Here is a 6,235-nt window from a genome sequence, read left to right as displayed (position 1 = left end):
GTGCTGTAGTTTTTGAGAAATTAGTAAAACAATGTCAGGAAAATAATTTTCGTCTCAGTAATCATGAGACCAAAATTATTTTAGCACGTAAAAACATATTTTCATGACATTGTTTTACTCATTTCTCAAAAACTACAGCACCTCAGCAACTAATAAGGTACGCTTTCTACTGTCATTATCTTCCAATGGTGTAAGTTCAATCCTTTAAGATTAGTGCAGTTTCGCACTATATATTAAATTTAAATGCCTGGAGATTTAATAACCAAGGAGAAAAGAAACCTTTATTGTTATGTGTTAAGTGGTTGAGTAATCGGCCCAGTACAGTTGCCAAAATAGTGTGCAGCTACAAAACCAGTGTTGGTCTAATAGAGGTTTTCAACCATTTTGCAAAAATGGTGCGTCATAACAAAACCGGTATAGGACCATAATCCTATTTGCCATAATGGTGCACCGCTCCAAAAACTGCAGTATTGGCCGCCCATGAAAGGTCTTCCACCATTTGCCGAAATGGTGTGCCGCTACAAAACCTGTCACATTTGCCAATATGTTTTCTACCGTGAAGTGCCTTCACAAGACAAGTCTAGCCCAGAAAAGGTTTTCTACTATTTTGCTTCAAAACTAGTTATTCGGATACAGGTTTCTTCAATATTCCCGAATGGTCTTCTGCAAAACAGTGCAGGTTTTCCATCATATCCGCACCCCTCCCAAAATAGTAATAATCCCTGGATATGGGCCTAAATGTGGATTACAAAAACACAGTTGTAATAACTGCTCGGGAATTAGCCCTGTTATTTTCCGTTCTACTTCAATGGGCTCAACACAAAGAACTGTGTGTCCGGTTCTTATAAAGTGTCAAGGCAAGTCATTGAGACAACAATCAGGGGAACAATATAGACCTTGATGACGTCTTTAGTTATTGTTTGCGACTTGGCGAAAGAATGTGAATCCATTGTGTCTATGAAATGCAGTGCCGAGCTATACAGCGCCTGAAAATGCGGTCCCCATGACGTCAACAGTACAGGTACCAATTGAAAAAGAGCTCAATGAATATTAATACTTAGTGTTATTATATTAAGCCCCATATTATTATAATAAGCCAGATATTTCGAGGGAGAACAATTATAGCAAAGATTTCACCTGATTTGTTTTCAATTAACTGCAGGTTCCAGATTTCCTAGGATTTGACGCAAGTGCGTAAATACGTTGATAATTTTGAGAAGTGACTCTATACAAATAAAACAAATTCTTTTTGCATATCCGGTGGGCACCGACAGTCAATCTAGTATGACGCGCCTTTGGCTGTGTCTTCTGAACGAATCCCTTCATCCTTAAAGGCAGTGTACACTATTGTTAATTACTCAAAACATTTGTTAGCAAAACCTTTCTTGGTAATGAGTAATCGGGAGCTGTTGATAGTATAAAACATTGTGAGAAACGGCTCACTCTGAAGTAACGTAGTTTTTTGAGAAAGGAGTACTTATTTGCACGAATTTGATTTCAAGACCTCCGTTTAGAATTTGAGGTCTTGAAATCAAGCATCTGAAAGCACACAACTTCGTGTGACAAGGGTGTTTTTTCTTTCATAGTTATCTCGCAACTTCGACGACCGGTTACCAATAGTGTCCACTGCCTTTAATGTAGCCAAATTTAAAAGATCAACTTTGGATTGTACTCCCATAGTATAAGTGTAAAGGCCCCATTACAAATTAGAAATAAATATAAACTAGACATAATTGCAATTGTGCACAAATGCAGAGCTGTTTCGTTAAGAAAATTAAAAAAAAAATTCCACTTCATTTGAAATTCTCTTTGCATTAAAGTAGTTATGACCAATCCAGCCTATTTAAAAAAATAATATGGATTATACCATGTTCGGATAGCATTTTATGACTTAAAGGTGCAAAAATTTTAAAAATCATAAAAAATCATGTGATGACGTCATCATGACGTCATAGCTCAATTCACAAGAACTTGTCAATATCCAACAACCTTTAAAGTTTCAACATGATCGCATAGTTACTTCGGGAATTATATTAGTTCAAAAAGTGCACCTTTAAGGCTGCGTCACGTAACCCCCGATGACGTCATTGATCTGAAACTTCACACATATATGATGCCTGCCAGACAGTAAACGTGTGTGTAAAATTTAAAGTGATTACCAAAAACTTCGCCACAGACATCTTCAAAAAGTCCATTTTGAAGAATTTTCAACTTGCCACTAGAGGGCGCTGTTGCAATTTATGACGTCATCAATACTTTTTTTGAATTGCCCACCCTTGCTAGACACTTTTATCCCGGAGAAAATATTTCATAACTTTTACCACTTTTGAGTTACAGGGTACTTTCGTTTTTGGCCCGTTTCGACCGGAAGTAGAGGTCATGTGAGGTCACGCCAACGAAATAAAATAAAGACCTAATTTATTCCTACCTAATCCCGTTAACAGAAATCTACGGTCTATTGTGGTTGATTTGATATAGATTTTCAAAGATTTAAATAAAACACCTTTAAGATGACGTCACGTGACCGGTGATGATGTCATCATGACGAATTTCGTTTAGGACCCTCCTTGCACCAATGCCCTTCATCACTGAAAGTTTCATTGCAATTGCTCTTTAGGAACCATGCAAAAAAATGCGAGTACTGAATAATCCTGAAACAACCAAATAAAAAACCGAACAAAAGCAATAGCTGTTTCGCTGCGCTACGCTGCGAAACAGCTAAAAAAACTTTAACAAAAACAAGAGCTGTTTCGCTGCGCTTCGCTACTACGAAACAGCTAAAAAAACTTTAACAAAAACAAGAGCTGTTTCGCTGCTAGCGAAACAGCTAAAAAAAAAAAAAAAACAACTAGACATAATTGCATTTGTGCACAAATGCATAGCTGTTTCGTCAATAAATTCTCAACTGAATTAGATTTTTTGTGTGTATTCAAAGCAGTTAGCCAAATTAGGCATAAATAAAAGAGAAATTCCTTTTATACCATGTTTAGTTAGCAACTGATGACTTAAAGGTGCAAAAATTAAAAAAATCATAACAAATCGTGTGATGACGTCATCATAACGGCATTTTATAATTCACAAGAACTTGCCAATATCTAACAACCTACCAAGTTTCAACAAAGTCGCATTGTAACTACGGGAGTTATACAACTTCAAAAAGTGCAATCACGTGATCCCCGATGACGTCATTGATCTGAAACTTCACACATATGATGCCTGCCTGACAGTAAACGTGTGTATAAAATTTGAAGTGATTACACTAAACTTCACCACACACATCTTCAAAAAGTCCGTTTTAAGGACTTTTCAACCTGCTGCTAGTGGGCGCTGTTGCAATTAGTTATGTCATCGATATTTGTTTTGAACTGCCCACCCTTGCTAGACACTATCATCGTTAAACCAACTTCATAACTTTTGCACATTTGAATTAGAGGGCACTTCCGGTTTCGACTGGATGTAGAGGTCATGTGAGGTCACGCACACAAAATAAAATGAAGACCTAATTTATCCCTACCCAATCCCGCAAACAAAAACCTGCGGTCTCTTGTGGCTGATTTGATATAGATTTTTAAACAGTTAACATAAAACACCTTTAAAATGATGTCACGTGACCGGTGATGACGTCATCATGAAATCCTTGCTTTAGGATCATCATCATAGGACCAATACCTTTCATGACGGAGCTTGCCATTGCTTGTGTACAGTTAAGAATGTGCATGAGAATATTACCTGTGTACAAAATGCAACTACATACGGAATACACGCAATCGGGTGTGTGTACAATGACACGGCATGGTATTTGTGTTCAAATGATTACGCACATTGGCATGGCATTGACTGCGTGTACAAATGATTACGCACATTGGCATGGCAATGTGTGCGTGAGGCTATGGCACGCAACCGTATGGCATTGCACAAATACATAGCTGTTTCGTCAATAACTTTTCAAGTTTCTCATTTGAGTTTTAAATTTGTTGTGTATTCAAAGCAATTTTCGTGTACAAATGATTACGCACATTGGCATGGCAATGTGTGCGTGAGGCCATGGCACGCAACCTTATGGCATTGCACAAATACATAGCTGTTTCGTCAATAACATTTCAAATTTCTCATTTGAGTTTTAAATTTGTTGTGTATTCAAAGCAGTTTGCCCAAAGTGGCATAAATAAAGAAATAATTTGGAATATACCATGTTCAGATAGCAATTGATGTGTTAAAGGTGTAAAAATTGAAAAAATAATTAAAAATCATGTGATGACGTCATCATGACGTCATTCCACAATTCACGAGAACATGCCAATATCTAACAATCTACATAGTTTCAACATAATGGCGTCATTACTTTGAGAGTTATACGACTTCAAAAAGTGCACCTTTAATACAGCGTCACGTGACTCCCGATGACGTTATTGATCTGAAACTTCACACATATGATGCCTGCCAGACAGTTAACGTGTGTGTAAAATTTAAAGTGATTACAAAAAACTTCGCCACAGACATCTTCAAAGAGTCCATTTTGAAGAAATTTCAACCTGCCACTAGAGGGCGCTGTTGCAATTTATGACGTCATCAATACTTTTTTTTAACTGCCTACCCTCGCTAGACACTTACGTCCATGGGAAAGCAACTTCATAACTGTTACCACTTTTGAGTTACAGGGCACTTCCGTTTTTGACCCGTTTCGACCGGAAGTAGAGGTCATGTGAGGTCACGCACATAAAATAAAATGAAGACCCAATTAATCCCTACCCAATCCCGATAACAGAAAGCTACGGTCTCTTGTGGTTGATTTGATATAGATTTTCAAAGATTTAAATAAAACACCTTTAAGAGGACGTCACGTGACCGGTGATGACGTCATCATGACGAATTTCTTTTAGGACCCTCCTTGCACCAATGCCCTTCATCACTGAAAGTTTCATTGCAATTGCTCTTTAGGAACCATGCAAAAAAAATGCGAGTACTGAATAATCCTGAAACAACCAAATAAAAAACCAAACAAAAACAATAGCTGTTTCGCTGCGCTGCGCTACGAAACAGCTAATAAATAAAAACATGCAGAAGTCTCACAACTTTTAATAGTGAACGGACATTTGTCCGTGACCTCAGGTCTGTATAATGTGGTATAAACAGTACTGTCGATTTGGAGCAATGGAAACATTGAAAGCACCAATTGCAAAAAATGGCATGTTTAATATGTTGAATATAATGTACAAGTTTACTTATCCATCGTTGTCCAGCTCAGCAAGGATGGGTCGGCATCTCTATAGTGTAATCTAGGCCACGTACATGAACCAATGGAACATGGGGAGGGCGCGGCGCCTTCACGGACTAAACACGTCTTGATAACATTTTGGGGAAAAAAATGGGGGAGCCCCGGCTTAACTAAATCATTTGTTCAATGTTGGCCCTGTATATTGTTTGTTGTGTCGCCCAATAATTGTCACACCAGGTAGTTTGTAAAACCCGGACCCAAATGACAAAGGCCGTATTGTGTCCAGTGTCTACCTTTCACAGTGAAAGGTATGAATGGAAACTGAACAAGTGTGGAAATGAAAGGCCTCAATCTTAAAATTCGATGAAAGACGGTGCTATATAGAAAAAGAGTTATGATGTGACTAATATAGATTTCATATTGTTTCAGTTTTTTCTCCCTCTTTTTCTAGTTACCCGTTTTCACTGAAATGTTATTTGTTATTTATCTAATGTTTAATGAATATACAGAGTGCAACCACGAAAGGTGACATCTCGACTGTTCCCTGTAAGGAAAATGGAACAGTTCAGATTTTCAATGATTATATTTTGATGGTTTTATTAACAGAGGCCTCAGTGCATTTTTGTGTATCTTCTCCTATTCTGTTCATTAGAAAGTAACAAATAAGGGCCGGGGGAAATTTTGCATTGCTTTCTATGCTCTGTGGTGCAATCTTTGGCCGATAAGATGCAACCTTTTGAGTTACAATAGCATAAAGTTCAGGTGCGGATCTATGACACAAGTTTTAGGGGGCAAATCTGCCAAAGAGTGAGCACGCGAGCTTGAAGCCTTTACGGCATGGGTCCGGGCCCGCCTAAGGGCCGGGGGAAATTTTGCATCCTCTGTGGTGCAATCTTAGGCCAATAAGCGGCAACATAGTATCCTGGCTCGATTAAGATCGGTAGTTATGGGCGCAACTGAATGGGCTATCTGGAAAGTAGCTAAAGGATGGACGTATAGGATAGTGAGTTATGAAACGAT

This window comes from Asterias rubens, chromosome 9, assembly GCF_902459465.1.
Source record: "Asterias rubens chromosome 9, eAstRub1.3, whole genome shotgun sequence".
NCBI classification, from domain to species: Eukaryota; Metazoa; Echinodermata; class Asteroidea; order Forcipulatida; family Asteriidae; genus Asterias; species Asterias rubens.
Note: the sequence above shows the minus strand (reverse complement) of the source record.